Source organism: Pinus tabuliformis, chromosome 7 (genome assembly GCF_031772625.1).
Source record: "Pinus tabuliformis cultivar Carrire ecotype Pingquan chromosome 7, CPIR1, whole genome shotgun sequence".
Taxonomy (NCBI): domain Eukaryota; kingdom Viridiplantae; phylum Streptophyta; class Pinopsida; order Pinales; family Pinaceae; genus Pinus; species Pinus tabuliformis.
The window spans coordinates 471,234,245-471,252,461 of record NC_142293.1 but is presented as its reverse complement, the minus strand read 5'-3'; the positions used below and the strand labels follow the sequence as shown (position 1 = coordinate 471,252,461).

The 18,217-nt window shown below is 45.2% G+C and overlaps 1 pseudogene; it reads left to right on the top strand.

Moving 5' to 3' along the window:
• The first annotated feature begins 13,843 nt into the window (after window positions 1-13,843).
• Window positions 13,844-17,558, top strand: LOC149247989 (protein CLMP1 pseudogene; annotated as a pseudogene).
• The last annotated feature ends 659 nt before the right edge of the window (window positions 17,559-18,217 follow it).

The following is an 18,217-nucleotide window of genomic DNA, read 5'->3' as shown; positions in this document are numbered from 1 at the left end:
CCTCAAATCTAGAAAGGCTAGGAAGAGAACAAAAACCAATTACTCTTCGTCAATATAGAAACCAACAAATAGAGGAAAGAGAACCCGAGACATCAACCCTACTAATAGACCAACAATCTCATATATCTATCTAACCTCTCACCAATATATATAGAAGACATAAATACTATTATGACCTTCCTACTACTAAAAGAGAACCTATCTAATCACTTTAGACTCTACTTCGCTAATATAGAGAAGGAAGAATAGAGAGGATATAGATCCTAGTTACTTATCCATTTTTTCATGTTGAAAAATCCTTAGTAACAATCTACCAATATCTAAACCTCCTCTTAGACCTACAAATAGTAGACTTAGAAACTAATATAATACTGAAAAGGAATACTAAGAAAGAGAAATAGTTCCATACTAATTCCTACTTACTTGAACAAAGAGTCCCTAATTACTATCTCTAGCAATAAAAGAGATAAGGTTGTCCTGACTCTGCTTTACTTTAGAGACGACCTTATTTCTCTTCCATTCCATCTATGTCTCATAATGTTTCTCTTCCATTCCATCTATGTCTACATAATGAGACTTCCTATTCCTACTACTTATTAGACTTCCTATCTGATTCTAGGAGTGAAAAGGTCTGTAGTGTAGTAAGTCAATACCATAGGTATGGTGAGTAAAGGGACTCCATTTTGTAGTATAGGAGGATATACTATATGTTAGTAGTGATTCCTTTCCTATTCTTATCTTCTTGTAGAAAGATTCTATCCTAATACTTTCAATGACCTACACAATATATACATTATATAGACTAGCTCCAACACTTCATATACATTCTATATCCTATATCTCCTGACTTCAAGCAGAAAAAACAACTAAAAAAGAGACACTTCTTCTATATCCTGAAAGGAAATACACATACTAATGGAGTCACTTAGGAGACTTTCTCTATTCTTTTGGAACACTTGATACTATCTCCGTAACATTAGATCAATTCTCTATTATTCTATTGAAAAAAAAGAAGACAGACTGCTTTGAGAAATCCAATATAGGGTGTGCATAGGAGATGGGTTTGAGGTCCTGTTGCCAAAGGCCATGGTTTAATCGGTGATTTCTTTCTAGTGAAGTTGAAACTTCTTTTAGATTCTAACGTAGAGACTTCTATTCTAGTGAGTTCAGTTGATCACTTCTATTCTAGTAGCTAAAGGAATAGATCCTAAGCCTTTCAATATTACTTCAATATACATTCTATTAACTCAAGCATACTTTCTCTAAACCACACTAAAGCTACTTGAACTGAAAACTATTGAATAAGGAGACTCAATCTTTCTTATTTATGAAAATGGCCAAGCCTTGTACATCATAATAGCAGTATTGACAAAGAGAATAAGTGAGATGAAATGGTGGGAGATAAGGACATACAGATAAGTAGAATAGGAAAAGTAATAAGACTCAAGAGTCACATTAGATACATAACTTCCTATTTGAAATTATCTTTGACATACTTTAGTTGTTTTTCCTGGGATATCCTTAATGAATATCTCCTGAAAGAGGCTCTTCCTTTTATTAAGGTTGTCGTAACCTTTCTAGTTTCATCCTTTTCTCACCTTCTTATTACATTAGTATTTGAAGTGCTTGAGCTTACCATTGACACCTTTGATCATCGTTCACTCACCTACATCTTTCTCTTTTGTTCATGATCATTCATGTATACCCTAGTTATGAGATATAGCCCATACGTATGAGACTGATCATCTTATTCATTTTGATTCTAGTTTGAGTCAGTTTGATTTCATCCACTTTGATTTTCTTCTATCTTTCTTTATCAGGAACTATAGAATAGAGACTTTTGTGTAGTCCTATGTTGTATTGATTCTCTAGAGATCTGTCTTGGAAGAAGCTTATCCCCATATTGTAGCTTCCAAAGGCACAAGGACTCCCAAAGGGATTGTTTCCCCCAGAGGGATTGCCCCTAGGGATGAAGAAACTCCTAAAGGCATTACTTCCCCCAGGACCATGAGTACCCCCAGGGACATAGGCACTCCTAAAAGCATTATTGCCCCCAAGATTACGCATACCTCTAAAAGTATGGCTATTCCAAGGGACATTATCTCCCCCAAAACCATTGCTTCCCCAAACATTACTAGGAACAACCCCAGACCTGTTGAAGTTTCTAAGTTTATTTAGTTTAGAAACCCTTCATGCACTTTTTCTGACTTATTCCTACCTTATTGTTATTTTTCTTTAAGTGATTTACAAATTAAATGCTGAAAATAAACCCCAGTGCATGCTCAACATATTATAGATCAACAACTAAAAGAAACAAGAACAAACACACCACATGACACCATTATTTTTGGACCAATGTCCCCGAGAAACCCAATGCGAGAAAACCGATGCAACTATCCAAGGGTTTTCTTATTAAGCAATATCAGAGTACAATCTGGGTGCCGAAACTGGCCTACCCAACAGAGAATTTCCTTAGCAGCAATACCTCACAGTTTGAGAGAAATCTCCTGGCTGAAACCTCGAAAAACTCTTCCGGTAGCTCCTCAGCACAAAACTGCTCTGCAACCCCAGCGTCTGCCAAAACTGGATTGCGTCAGCCCCTCTTTGTCTCACGCTGGCCCTGCGTCAGCTCTGTGAGCCTCTGTGTCAGCTGCGCTGGCCCCTCTGGTGCTCTGCGCAGCACTTGGCTGCCTTTGCGTGGCCCTGCGTGAAGCCTTGCTGGCTCTGCGTCACCCTCCTTGGCTGTTGCGCTGCTCTCCCAACACAATCTCTGCCTTCTCTGTTTCTATGTACTCAATGCCCCTCAAGTGCTCTCTCGACCACTAATTCTATCTCTTAGCAAACCCCGCTCTAGATTATAGAATGACTGATCATCTGGTGCGTCCTCCATGTGACCCTCAAGCCTCCTCTTATACTTTTACTGTTGACATCTCAACGACCGAGATTAAGTCCCTAATCAACGGTTAAGATTAGATCTGGCTTGATCCATGTCTTTTGGACCATTCTAACACAGATTCATATTAATACACATTAATATTTTATTTTCCCTAAGTTTAGATTTAGGGACTCCATTAAAAATATTAATTATTTTAATATCTCCTAATCTGTTTAGAATCTTCCAAACCCTTTCTGGGTATTGCAGATCTCATGTGCCCCAACCTCTCCACCAAATTACGTGGCTTGAGCACATCCGATGCTACCCCAATTCAACACTCCCTCTTAGCGAGGACTGTGCTCTAGCAATACTCCTCACTAAGTATTACTCTGATCATCCGGCATCGGTACCTGTGTTGATGCTAGGCCTTCCTGCCCAACATCCTCTGCACTGTTGCCTCCTTTACTGCTGCCCATGGTTTTTCCACTGCCACTGCTGCATCTGTGCTGCTATTGGTCATTTCTCCCAACACTGCATCCGCACTGCACCTCTTCTCATCAAGTTGCATCGTGCCGCTCACGGCTGCACTGCAACTCAGTTATGGAGAAGTAAGTAGTTGATCTCCCAACTGACCTCCCTGTTGGGCTAGAAACACCCACTGATGCTGAACCTCCCTCTGCCGCTGACAAGTGCTCCCTCTCTGACCTCTGCGTTGCTGCAACAACTCCCTGCATCTTGCACCGTTGCACACCTCTCTGTGCCTTCCTGCACTGGTGCAACACTCCTGTGCCTCTCGCACTGCTACAGCCTGCTAGCTCTGCACTGTCCCGGGACTCCTGCACTGTAGCTCTCTCTGCCGCTCCATCCGCATCAGTCTCTACCCACTCAACGAGTCCTACTACTCCTCGTCGGGGCTCCTGTAGCAAGGTCTAATCCAAGAGGCTGGGTACCTCAAGGATCTTGCCCCTCATCGCCTGTAGTCTGCCTGACTACAGCTCCATGTCTCCCTACTTCCTCTTAAGTGGTGCATGTGAATTCATGGCATAGTCATTGTCTGTCAAAACTTCCATCTCTACCCGTGTTGGCACTGCCTTAGTCTCGAAAGACTCTCCCTTACTCTTCTTCCTTGGGCACTAGGTCGCATAATGACCCATCTCCCCACAGTGGAAGCACTTGATCTTGGAGAGATATTTCTTCTTCCGCTTCTCCTGCTTTCCCTCAGATGTTAGGGCCACATCCTCCTCCTCCTCCTTGATCTTGATCCCTTTGCTGCTGCTACCTGTGTTCGACTGTCGTCTGATCTCTTCCTGGCGAAGAGCTGCCCACATCTCGTCCCGAGGTAGGAGAGTCCCTCTGCCCAGGATACTCTGGACAAACACTTCCCAATCTTCTGAGACAACATTTAGGGTTGTCCTCACCATAAGCTCCTGATCCGGTGTCGCTCCTATAACAGTCAACTGGTCTCGGATCTCATTCAGTCCTCCAAGGAAGGTGTCAATCGATTGACCCTTTTTCATCTGATATGACCTCATCTGGTTCTCGAGCAACATTCTTCTCTACACAGAAGTATGCTGGTACAGGTTCTTGAGAGCCTCCCATATCTCAACTATCGTTTCCTCCTTGGCTATATGTGGTACCACATGATCCTTGACCCCGTCAAGGATAATGCACTTGGCCCTCGCCATTGCCTCTTCGTACTTGTCGTTATCATTGGGGTCGATTGGGATAGCTATAACCTTCAAGGCGAAGTTCTTGACACGATTCCTGTCAAGCACTAATAAGATTCTAGCCTTCCAGACTGCGAAGTTCGATGCTCTGTTCAGTCTATCCTAGCCTTTTACCCCGTAAAGTGCCATGATGCTCCTCTACTTCCCTTCTGGAAGTTCTCTGTTTGACTCCTCTGAGTCTCTACTTCTCGTTTTGAAGTTCTCTTCTGGACTCCCTCTGAGTCCTGATTTCCCTCCTGGAAATCCTTATGCCGCTTGTCGAGATGCCCCCTACTCTGATCGTCTTGTGCAACTGCACTGCTGATCCAGGTTCCTCAGCTAGAAACCCTCGATAACAACTCCTCTGGCCCTGCTCTGTCAGGTACTGTTCTGACTACAGTACCTCACCAGCTCCACTCTGCAATATTTCTGCAGCCTTCTAGACTCCAGCCACTGCCTCTTTGTGAACTGCGTCAGCCCCTCTCTGCCTCACGCTGGCTCTGTGTCACTCCAGATGGGTCTGCGTCAGCCCTAGGATGCCCTGCGTCAGCCCTCTGACCCTCTGCGTCAGCAACGCTGGCATCTCTGAGGCTCTACGCAGCTCCCAGCTTCTTTTGCGTGGCTCTGGCTAGCTCTACGTCACACTTCTTGGCCTCTGCGCTGCTAGAAACAGCTTCTGTCACCTCGAGACAGTTGTTTTCTACTGCTATTGCTTCGCTCGGCTGATGTATCTTAGTCCTCCTGTGATCTGCAATCACCCTCTGATACCATGTTGAAGTTTCTAAGTTTACTTAGTTTAGAAACCCTTCATGCACTTTTTCTGATTTATCCCTACCTACTTGTTATTTTTCTTTAACAAGTTATTTAGAAAGTAAATACTGAAAATAAACACCAGTGCATGCTCAACATATTATAGATCAACAACTAAATAAACAAGAACAAATACACCACATGACACCATTATTTTTGGATCAATGTCCCTGGAAAAACCCAATGCGAGAAAACTAGTGCAGCTATCTGAGGGTTTTCTTATTAAGCAATATCAGAGTACAATCTGGGTGTTGAAACTGGTCTACCCAACAGAGAATTTCCTTAGCAGCTATACCTCACAGTTTGAGAGAAATCTCCTCGCTGAATTGTTGGAAAACCCTTTCGGTAGCTCCTCAGCACAAAACTGCTCTGCAACCCCAGTGTCTGCCAAAACTGGACTGCGTCAACCCCTCTCTGTCTCACGCTGGCCCTACGTCAGCCTTTTTAGGCCTGTGTCAGCCCCAGGAGGCCCTGCGTCAGCCTTTCTAGGCTTGTGTCAGCCCCAGGAGGCCCTGCGTCAGCTCTGTGAGCCTCTGCGTCAGCTGCGCTGGCCCCTCTTGTGCTCTGCGCAACACTTGGCTGCCTTTGTGTGGCCCTGCGTGAGCCCTCGCTGGCCCTGCATGAGCCCTCGCTGGCTCTGCGTCACCCTCCTTCGTTGTTGCACTGCTCTCTCGACACAATGTCTGCCTTCTCTATTTCTATGTACTCTATGCCCCTCAGGTGCTCTCCCAATCACTGATTCTATCTCTTAGCAAACCTCGCTCTAGATTATAGAATGATTGATCATCTGGTGTGTCCTCCAAGTGACCCTCAAGCCTCCTCTTATACTTTTCCTGTTGACATCTCAATAGCGGAGATTAAGTCCCTAATCAATAGTTAAGATTAGATCTGGCTTGATCCATGTCTTTTGGACCATTCTAACATGGATTCATATTAATACACATTAATATTTTATTTTCCCTAAGTTTAGATTTAGGGACTCCATTAAAAATATTAATTATTTTTATATCTCCGGATCTGTTTAGAATCTGCCCAAACCTTTTTTGGGTATTGGAGATCTCATGTGCCCCAACCTCTCCACCAAATTACGTGGCTAGAGCACATCCAATGCTACCCCAAATCAACACTCCCTCTTAGCAAGGACTGTGCTCTAGCAATACTCCTCACAGAGTATTACTTTGATCATTCAGCATCGGTACCTGTGCTGATGCTAGGCCTTCCTCCCCAACATCCTCTACACTACTGCCTCCTATACTGCTGCCCATGGTTCTGCCACTGCTACTGCTGCATCTGTATGACAACTCCCTCTGCATCCGTGTTGCTGTTGGTCCTTTCTCCCAACACTGCATCCGCACTGCACCTCTTCTCATCAAGTTGCATTGTGCCACCCACTGTTGCATTGCAACTCAGTTACTGAGAAGTAAGTAGCTGATCTCCCAACTGACCTCCCTGTTGCGCTAGAAACACCCATTGATGCTGAAGCTCCCTCCTCTGCCGCTGACAAGTGCTCCCTCTCTGACCTCTGCGCTGCTGCAACAACTCCCTGAATCTCTCGCCCGTTGCACCCCTCTGTGCCTTCCTGCACTGGTGCAACACTCCTGTGCCTCTTGCACTGCTGCAACCTGCTAGCTCTGCACTGTCTCGGGACTCCTGCACTGTAGCTCTCTCTGTTGCTCCATCCGCATCTGTCTCTACCCACACAGCCAATCCTGCTACTCCTCGTCGGGGCTCCCGTAGCAAGGTTTAATCCAAGAGGCTCGGTACCTCAAGGATCCTGCCCCTCATTGCCTGTAGTCCGCCTGACTACAGCTCGATGTCTCCCCACTTCTGCTCAAGTGGCGCGTGTGCACTCATGGCACAGTTATCGTCCGTCAAAACTTTTTTCTCTGCCCGTGCTGGTGCTGCCTTAGTCTTGAAAGACTCTCCCTTACTCTTCTTCCTTGGGCACTGGGTCGCATAATGACCCATCTCCCCACAGTGGAAGCACTTGATCTTGGAGAGATATTTCTTCTTCTGCTTCTGCGTTCCCTCAAATGTTAGGGCTACATCCTCTTCCTCCTCCTTGACCTTGGTCCCTTTGTTGTTGCTACCTGTCTTCAACTGCCGTCTGATCTCTTCCTGGCGAAGCGCTGCCCACATCTCGTTCGAAGGTAGGAGAGTCCCTCTTCCCAAGATACCCTGGACAAACACTTCCCAATCTTCTGAGACAACATTCAGGGCTGTCCTCACCATAAGCTCCTGATCCAGTGTCGCTCCTATAGTAGTCAACTGGTCTCGGATCTCATTCAATCCTCCAAGGAAAGTGTCAATCGATTGACCCTTCTTCATCTGATACGACTTTATCTGGTTCTCATGCAACATTCTTCTTTGCACAGAAGTATGTTGGTACAGGTTCTTGAGAGCCTCCCACATTTCAACTGCCATTTCCTTCTCGGCTATATGTCGTACCACATGATCCTTGACCCCATCAAGGATAATGCACTTGGCCCTTGCCATTGCCTCTTCGTACTTTTCGTTATCATTGGGGTCGACTGGGATAGCTTTAACCTTCAAGGCGAAGTTCTTGACACGATTCCTTTCAAGCACTGATAAGATTCCAGCCTTCCAGACTGCGAAGTTCGATGCTCCGTCCAGTCTATCCTGGTCTCTTACCCCGTGAAGTGCCATGACGTTCCTCTACTTCCCTCCTGGAAGTTCTCTGTTCGACTCCTCTGAGTCTTTATTTCCCGTCTAGAAGTTCTCTTTGGACTCCCTCTGAGTCTTGATTTCCCTCCTGGAAATCATTCTGCCGCTTGTCGAGATGCCCCCTACTTTGATCGTCTTGTGCAACTGCACTGCTGATCCAAGTTCCTCAGCTAGAAACCCTCGGTAACAACTCCTTTGGCCCTGCTCTGTCAGGTACTGTTCTGATTACAGTACCTCACCAACTCCACTCTGCAATATTTCTGCAGCCTTCTAGACTCCAGCAACTGCCTCTCTATGAACTGCGTCAGCCCCTCTCTGCCTCACGCTGGCTTTGCGTCACTCCAGATGGGTCTGCGTCAACCCTGGGATGCCCTCTGTCAGCCCTCTAGCCCTTTGCGTCAGCAATGCTGGCCTCTCTGAGGCTCTGCACAACTCCCAGCTTCTTTTGCGTGGCTCTGCCTGGCTCTACGTCACACTTCTTGGCCTCTGCGCTGCTAGAAACAACTTCTGTAACCTCGGGACAGTTGTTTTCTGCTGCTATTTCTCTGCTCCGCTGATGTCTCTTAGTTCTCTTGTGATCTGCAATCACCCTCTGATACCATGTTGAAGTTTCTAATTTTCCTTAGTTTAGAAACCTTTCGTGCACTTTTTCTGATTTATTCCTACCTACTTGTTATTTTTCTTTAACAAGTTATTTACAAAGTAAATACTGAAAATAAACACCAGTGCATGCTCAACATATTACAGATCAGCAACTAAAAGAAACAAGAACAAACACACCAATTAATTTTTTTTTTTAACTCTTTTAAATTTTTAAACTCTTTTTTAATGCTTTTTTTCTTCGAAAAAGAGTTTTCAAATTTTTTTTAGTTCTTTTTTTTTGTAAAACTACACAACAAAATCACCCCACTGCACAACGAATTTAGGATGCAAGACCAGTCATAGGGGTGGTAAAGCCCTTTTTAAAGGTGTGGCGTACTATTATTTGCACCTGTTGCCTTAAGCTCAATATTGCAGCTGCATGAGTGAGCCGTATACAAGTATAACCAATTTTATTCGTGAGATGGCGTCAACCCAGGAACACCATGACTGATTGATCGGTGTCATTTAGGGGCACCTTGATGGGACCGCCTTGCCTCAGGTGTACTAGGAGCTACTTTGAATCGTAGTCCTTGAGGGGGCGAGTTAACGGAGTTGAGGGGGGCACCTTGCCTCTCTAGGAGAGTACCACTCTTTACAGGTGGACCAGAGGGGGCGACCTGGATCGGTGTACCTGAGGGTTGACCTCCTTGAGGGGCTACCTCTTATTGAGGGGGCAAAAGCTTGGCGAAAAAGCCTAACCTTACTTGAGGGGCTCCTCCGGCGAGAGGGCTGACCTGACTTGAGGGGCTCCTCAAGGAAACCTTGATGGATTTCAACCTACGAATTGCCACCTTTTTTTTTTTACTCTAAAGCATCGCTTATTTCCTTGTGTCCCTGGCACTGCCACTGCTGCATCCGTACGACAACTTCCTCTGCATCAGTGCTGCCACTGGTCCATCCTCTCAACACTGCATCCTCCTCTCATCATGTTGCATCGTGCTACTGCACTGCAACTCAATTACTGAGAAGTAAGTAACTGATCCACCCACCTTCTGACATCCCTGTCAGGCTAGAAACACTCCCGATGCTGAATCTCTGCCGCTAACAAGTGCTCCCTCTACTGACCTCTACGCTGCTGCAACAACTCCCTGCATCTCGCATTGTTGCACACCTCTCTGTGCCATCCTGCGCTGGTGCAACACTCCTGTGCCTCTCGCACTGTTGCAGCTTGCCAGCCTCGCGCTGCTTGGGGACTCCTGCACTGTAGCACTCTCTGTCTCTTCATCCACATCCATCTCTATTGACATCCGCTAGTCCTGCTACTCTCTCTTCGAGGTTCCCGTAGCAAGGTATAATCCAAAAGGTTGGGTACCTCAAGGATCCTGCCGCTCATCGCCTGTAGTCCTCCTAACTATAGCTCGATGTCTCCCCACCTCTTCTCTAGAGGTACATGAGCACTCATGGCACAATCGTCATCTTCCTCGACTTCTTTCTCCGCCTTCGCTGGCGCTGCCTTAGAGTCAGACACCTCTCCCTTGTTCTTCTTCCTCAGACACTGGTTCACATAATGACCCAGTTCCCCATAGTGGAAGCACTTGATCTTGGAGAGGTCCTTCTTCTTCCTCTTCTCCTGCTTTGCTGCAGATGCCAGAGCTGCATCCTCTTCCTCTTCCTTCTTGATCCGGACTCCTTTGCCGCTACTTCCCACCTTGCTCAACTGCCTGATCTCCTCTTGAAGAAGCGCCGCCCACAATTCTTCCCAATTTGAAAGACCTACCCTGCCCAGTATGCTCTGGACAAATGTCTCCCACTCCTCAGAGACTGTGTTAAGTGTGGTCCTTACCATCATCTCTTCATCCGGCGTGGCTCCTATGGAAGTCAGTTGGTCTCGGATCTCCTTCAACCGATTGAGAAAGTTATCTATCTGCTCCCCCTTCTGCATCTGGTATGACCGTAGTTGATTCTCAAGTAACATCTTTATCTGCACAGAAGTATGCTGGTACAATGTCTTCAAGGTGTCCCACATTTCCTTTGTTGTCTCCTTCTTGACAATATGTTGGACTACATGATCCTTGACCTCATCAAGGATGATGCATTTTTTCCTTGGCCATTGCCTCCTCGTACTTCTCATTAGCTACCAGGTCAAATGGGATAGCCATTACTCTCAAGGCTAAGCCCTTGATGCGATGTCTATCTAGAATGGACAAGATCCTAGCCTTCCAGACCACAAAGTTGGACGCTTTGTCCAGCCTGTCCTGATCTCTCAGCCCATTCACGACCATTTCATTGCTTTTCTGTTGACTCCTCCGAGTCTCTCTACTTCCTTCTGGAAGTTCTCTTTTCGACTCCTGCTGAGTCTCTTTACTTCCCGCCTTGAAGTTCTCTGCTGGACTCCCTTTGAGTCCTGATTTCCCTCCTAGAAATCCTTCTGCCAATCGTCAAGTTGCCCTTCTCTAATCGTCTGTGCACCTGCAACACTGATCCGGATTCCTTGGCTAGAAATCTGTCTCGACAACAAATCCATCTACCTTGGTTTTGCCATGTTAAGTATTGTTCTGACCACAGTACCCCACCAGCTTCGCTCCCACAAACTGCCCACAGCTTCCTATGCCCCAGTAACGGAAGGACTGAGCCTCTAGGCTCTGTGCAATCCTGACATAGCAAAAACAGTGCCTTCAACGACTGCGTCAACCCTCCTGGTCTTTGCGTGGCTCTGCATGAGCGTGACAGTTGATTCTGCTGCAAATGCTCTGCTTAGTTGATGCCTTAAGCTTTCTTGTGATCTGCAACCTCGCTGTGATACCATGTTGAATTTTTTAAGTCTATCTGTTAAATTAATATGTATTCTACTGGTTTATTTCTTCTACTTGTAAATTCTAAACAAGTTATTTAAAGCATATAAATAACGAAATAAACACAATACATTCTCAACATCTACAGATCATCAACTGAAAGAAAACAAACACACAAGTGACATCGTTATTTTTGGAAAATATCCTCGGAATAATCCAATGCGGGAAAACCGGTGCAGCTATTCTAAGGGTTTATTATTATGCAGTATTCCCTTGAGTACAACTGTGTGCCTAACCAGATCACCCGACAGAGAAAGATACACAGTAGCAATACCTCTCTATTCGAAAACAGGTATTCGAGAAACCTGTCCCACGAAATCCTCTCCAATGACTTTGAAGCTCTGCCTTGGCCCTTTTGGCCTCTGCATCAGCCTCAAACCTCTCTGTGTCAGCCCTCTGAGGCACTGCGCAGCCTCTGGAAGCCTCTGCATCACTCCCCCTGCCTTCTGCATGGATGACGCAATCCCTCTGGGCTTTGCGCTGTCTCTGTTGGGCTCTGCGTGGCCTGCTCTGGTTGCTACTCTCACTCTCTGCCTCTTCGCTAGTCTCTCAGCACTGTCTTTGCCTCTCCGTCCAGTACTCACTGCCCCTCGCCGCTGATCACTGATTAAATTTTTCTTAGCAACCCCGCTCTTTCAAAATGAATGACTGATCACTCTGATGTGTCTTCCAACTGACCCTCAAGCCTCCTCTTATACTTTTCTCGTTGGTCCTTCAACGGCCAAGATTAAATCTCTAATCAACGGCTAAGATTAGATTTGGTTTGATCCATGAATTTTGGAACCTTCTAACCCAATTTTATATTAATACACATTAATATTTTATTTTTCCAAAGTTTAGACTTAGGAGCTCCATTAAAAATATTAATTATTTTAATATCTCCTAAATCGGGTACAATCTGTCCAAACCATTTCTGGGTCTTGGAGATCTCATGTGCTTTAGCCTCTCCACCAATTTTCATGGCTAGAGCACATCCGATGCTACCCCAAATCAACACAATGCCTCCATTGCTGCATGCGACATGCAAAGTGGATCCTGTGCAAATATCGTCTTGTACACTAGGGTGACAAAATTTCTGACAACTGTGTGATGACTTCGCAGAAGCTGCATTTGGAAAACAGTCTGCAATAAGTGTGTACAGAGGTTTCCGCTGATGTCCATGCCCAACCCAATCCTGGGAACTGTTGACGGGCACAAATTGCATCCAGAATGTATGCAGACATGTATATCTTTGCTTGCTGACCTTTGGGCAGCTGTCGGGCTCCTGTTACCTGTTCCTTCATCCTAGGATCCAACATGTCGGACCAGTTGCATGGTTTGCCTTCACTAGCTAGTTGGGCCAACGCGATTACCCAAATCTGCGGGAAGGTCTCTGTGCTCTCTTGGCCGTACAAGCGGCATGCAAAGATGACCAAGCACTGATATGCCTTCCGTAGTATTTTCATCTTGTAAACGTGGTTAGGTGTCATCTTGAACTTGGCTGGCCCTTCACCTAGCTCTTCAAGATATCCCTGGAATTTGCATTGCTACTAGGTCTGCTAAAGGGTGTTTCCATTATGATCACCGACTGTGGCAAGTGGTACATCTACTGATAGTCTTGTGCCCTGAAGGTAGCAATCTCTGTCCCACTGACACTGCTTAACACTATTGTCTCGAGATCAGTGTGCGAGACGATCCAATGTATCATGTCTGTGCATGGAAACGCGGGATACCTGCATGCAATCTGGTACAGGCCAGACTTGTGAATATTCACATAGACCCTCTGGTCTTCAAGATCTTCCCCAAATGTGCTTGAGAATGTATCATTGATGTCCTGCCATTTCAGCTTGATGTCTTTTTCTACGAGCAACTTGGTGTCTTCGTAAATCGACAAACTCATAGACACCTGCTCAACTGCATCTCCAGTTGCGCTTCCGTTGGTTTCCTTTGACCCTACTCTCTTGGAGGCCATTGAACCTGAACTGCTAAGAGATGGATGAACACCTGCGATACCTGGAGACATGGCAACATTCATGGCAAGCAATCTATCAGTTGAAAACCAAAGAAAACTAAAGGACTGGCATGCAACATCCCCGGAAGACAGTGCGGACTGTCGGGAGGCTGGTTGACTGTTGGAATTGCGCAATGCGCAATCCAAGCTGACCTGCTGGGGGCTGAGATTGCGCAATGTGCAATTTCAGTCAACAAGGCATGCAGGCCCAGGGACTGCATTGCTTAATTTTCTGGGCCAGCAGAGCACTGCCTCTCAGAATTGCGTAGAGCAAGCTTGGAGGATAGTGTCTGGCCAGTGTTGCGCATTTTCTAGGAGGAAGGTAGAGCCCTCCCTCTCAGAAATGCGTAATGTTGTTTGGGCAAGGCAAGGTCCGGGCCAAGGTTGCCTAGAACCGGCGACGGGCAACTGAAAACATGTGAAGCTTCGAATGCATGGCAACATTGAGTGTAAGCAAGAGTGAATGATCATGCATGCAAACAACAAATGCAAGATTCAGAAAACGAGAAACCATGGATGTGTGTAAAACGGGTCACCGCAACGGCGACCGTCGGTGCAAAAACAGTGTCATGGATGCGATAACAGTGAGATGCAAACGAAAACCGAAACGATGCTTTTAGAGGCTAACATGCATGGAAACGACAACAAGCGTTCACAAAAATCAAGCAGACAACACTCACACAAGCCAAAACACAAAAAGTGATAGAAATGTTGCAAAAGACATGTAAAGCGGACTTACCCGGAAAAAGTTGAGCTGAACATGCCGACGACTCCTAGATGTGATGTGGGATGTCAGAGCTCTAATATCGATGTGAAGAATGAGCTCTGCAACATCGAATAAATAAGTTTGAGGCTCATGACACGCATGCCACAAATCTAGGAAAAAGCGACACTTGGAGGGCAGTTTCTAAAACGATCTTTGCATGTAACCTCCAGTTGCTAAAAATAGATCCCTAAAATCTAGGGATGCTTTTTGCATGTTTCTTTTTGCTATTTCGGGAAAAGCAGCCCATGCATTCAATTCAGGTTTGCTGGGTCCTGGAGGGAACCGACCAACTTGAAGGCACATGCATCGGTCCGCGAGCCTGGGATGAAAATTTGCATAGTTTATGGGCTGAGTTGGACTGGTTTTCCTTGAGGGATTGCGCAATTTCTGGGGTTAGCAGGTGACTATCTCCTAGAATTGCGCAATTTCTGGGCTGAGGCTGAGTGCCGGGCCAGATTGCGTAGTTTTTTATGGGAATCCTGCCTGACTTCTCTACGCAATTTTGGAGCCTAGCAGATTTGCGCAATTTATGGAGGGAAGGCTAGTTCCCCTCCAGAATTGTGCAATTTTCTGGGGAAGCTGCTCAGCCAGCGAATAGCCTAAGTACGGAAAGGCAACTTATGAAGGGAGTGAAGCAAATTGACATACACAGGCTGGCAAGCCACTGAAAATCGGTTGAAGGCTGTGTACTTAACAGTGCAAGACATGCTGCTAAGGATGGTTGGTAGGGGAGGCTCCAAAACGAAGCTAAGGAAAAATTTTGGAGGGTGGTTGTAGTTGCTACAACACCAGTATAGAGAGAAAATCTAATCTAAGACTGGTTCACATTATTGGTTGGGATATCTTTCTCTTTGTTGGGAAGCTGTCATGGGAAAGTCTGGGGGAGGAAAAAGAAAGGCACAGGGGAAGTTGCTACTACTGAGAAATCTGGAGTAGTCACTGGAAGTAAAGTGGATCTTGATCCATTACTCTTCCTCAAAAGGGCACACGAGCTCAAAGAGGAAGGCAACAAGAGATTCCAAAACAGAGACTATGTGGACGCTTTGGAATAGTATGAAAAGGCTCTCAATCTTATCGCTAGGAATCACCTAGACCGTGCCATCTTCCACAGCAACCGAGCAGCATGCCTGATGCAGATGAAGCCTGTTCAGTATGAAAGTGTTGTTAATGAATGTACACTCGCTCTTGAAGTGCACCCTCATTTCAGCAGGGCTCTTTTTAGAAGGGCACGGGCATATGAGGCTATGGGCAGGCTAGAATTAGCCATGCAAGATGTGCAGGCCCTTCTATAGGTTGATGCGAATCACCAGGATGGCTTGGAACTTGTCAAAAGGTTACGTGTTGCTCTTGGGAACAAGCAAGATGCTCAACAAGACCTGCAAAATAGGCCCACAGTGCCTGCCTATTCAGGGACTTCTCCTACAGTCGTGGGGGCATCAACAGTTCGAGGAACTCTTGTTGGTGGTATGGGGCCTTGTTTACCTACTAGACCTATGCCAAAGAAGAAAAATAAACAGGAGAGGCTTCCTGGTGATAACTTGAGTAATCAATCCAATGGCCCCCCTTTGCAGGAACCTCCTTTGCCAATTTATTCCAAAGGGTCTTCTTCACCACAAAAGACCTTGGTCTTGGAATCTTCCAGGGCATCTTCCAGAGTAATATCCACCGAATCTAATGGTTCTCAAGATCACGAGGTTAAACATGCCCCTCAACTATGAAGAAAGCACAAGCAGAAATTCAATGGAGGCCATTGAAACTTATTTTTGACCATGATATAAGGCTTAGTCGAATGCCAGACAAATGCAAATTTAAGGAGTTGAGAGAAATAGTGAGGAAATGGTTCTCCTCGTCCAAGGCAGTTTTAATAAAATACAAGGATTTGGATGGGGATCTTGTGACTATTACAACTACAGAAGAGCTTAGATTGGCAGAAGCTGTTGCAGCTCAGCTTGCTGAGCAGAAAAGGACAGGGAACTCAAACACAGACTCCTCTGCAAACGGGGGCTTGAACGACAAAGAAAGCATTTCTAATCAAATTTTTTCAAATGATCCTTTGAGGTTGTATGTGGTCGAGGTGAATCCTGAGCAGGAGCCATTGATTGAAGAAGAGGAGGAACCTCTAGTAGATGGAGTTCAAGAAGAGGATGTTAAAGCAGAGGAGAATGCTTCTGGCTCATCAGGAGAAAGCAACGGTAGCATAGTATAAGACCCGAGCAAAGAACCTAATAAGCAGGTATCCTTGGAGGAAACTTGTAAAGACAAAAATGGGGATGAGCTTGAAGGCAAAGAAGTTGAAATTGATGACTGGCTATTTGAATTTTCTCAGTTGTTTCGCACACATGTAGGCATTGATCCAAATGCTCACTTGGATCTGCATGAGCTAGGAATGGAGTTATGCTCTGAGGCATTGGAGGAAACTATGACCAGTGAAGAAGCCCAACGCCTCTTTGAGATGGAAGCATGCAAGTTCCAGGAGGTGGCAACTTTGGCATTCTTCAATTGGGGCAATGTCCATATGTGTGCAACTAGGAAGAGGATTCCTTTGGATGAAAATCCTTCAAAGGAACTGGTTACGACACAACTTCAGACTGCATATGACTGGGTCCAGGATCAATACTCCCAAGCTGGACAAAAGTATGAGGAAGCTTTGAGGATAAAGCCTGACTTCTATGAGGGATTGCTTGCACTGGGTCAGCAATATTTTGAAAGTGAAAAACTTCGATGGTCTCTTGCTTTGGCTAGCAAGGTTGATCTTGGTACATGGGATTCTTCAGAAACTATCCAGTTTTTCAATAGTGTAGAGGAGAAGATGCGGACTGCAACTGAAATGTGGGAGAAGCTAGAAGAGAAGTGCCAAAATGAGTTAAAAGATCCATCTGCAACCAAGAAGGATGAGATCCTGAAAAGAAAAAAGAAATTGGCTGGGGTTGATGGAGATTCTACTGAGGAGATAGCAGCATCTGCTGCCGAAGCAGCAGAACAAGCTACTGTAATGAGATCTCAGATCCATCTATTTTGGGGAAACATGCTTTTTGAACGCTCACAAGTGGAGTTCAGATTGGAAGATCCAACATGGAAAGAGCACCTGGATGTTGTTGTTGAGAGGTTTAAGCTTGTTGGAGCTTCTTCTACTGATATTGAAACTGTGTTGAAGAATCATTCATCTAATGCAACCAATCAAGAAGGCAATGATGTCAAAACAGAAATTCCAAATGCAGATGTTGCCAGAGAAGAGACCGAAGACAAAGGTAAGGATGGAAATAGAGAGGAGACTATTCAATAAAGTTCAGAAGATTCTAGGGAACATCTCCTTTGACCTACCATTTTGACAGGTATAGCAGCAATGCAAAAGACAAATTCTTCAGTATTTATATAGGTGAAAAAGGGAAAATCGTTCTGAATGAAACATATTACAGGGTTTTGCAATAGTGTTGATCATAATCATAAAATACTGCAGGCGTAGGACAGAGTATCAAAGGCTGGAAGGCAGTCTAATAGGACATCATGGGTTGGAATAATTTTTCCAAATGTCCTATCAGCATGGTTTTTTCACAATGCACATGGTTCTCCAGTTTGCTTATGTTTTAAGCCTTATCCATGTTCTAGTTGTACTCATACAAACAGACATGATAAGCAACCAATTTCACTTTCTTTTCACATGATTCATTTGGTTTGGCATGATCAATACTTGTCTTATGATATCTTTGTTTATGCAAGCACGAGTGTCTGTGTTTGTGCTTGTGGGGTGTGTAAGAGAAAGAGGGAGGAAGGGATACCCTTTGCAATTTGTGACCAAATTTGAGAAAAAAAAAAGTTAGAGAGGAAATTTAAAACATAGATTTGGAGAATATGTACATATATACATAAATAGATTTAGGCAATCCCAAGTCATGGCTAAAATAAACTCAGTGTTATGACTAGGGCCAAAATTTGGGCCTGCTAGGGTTAGAG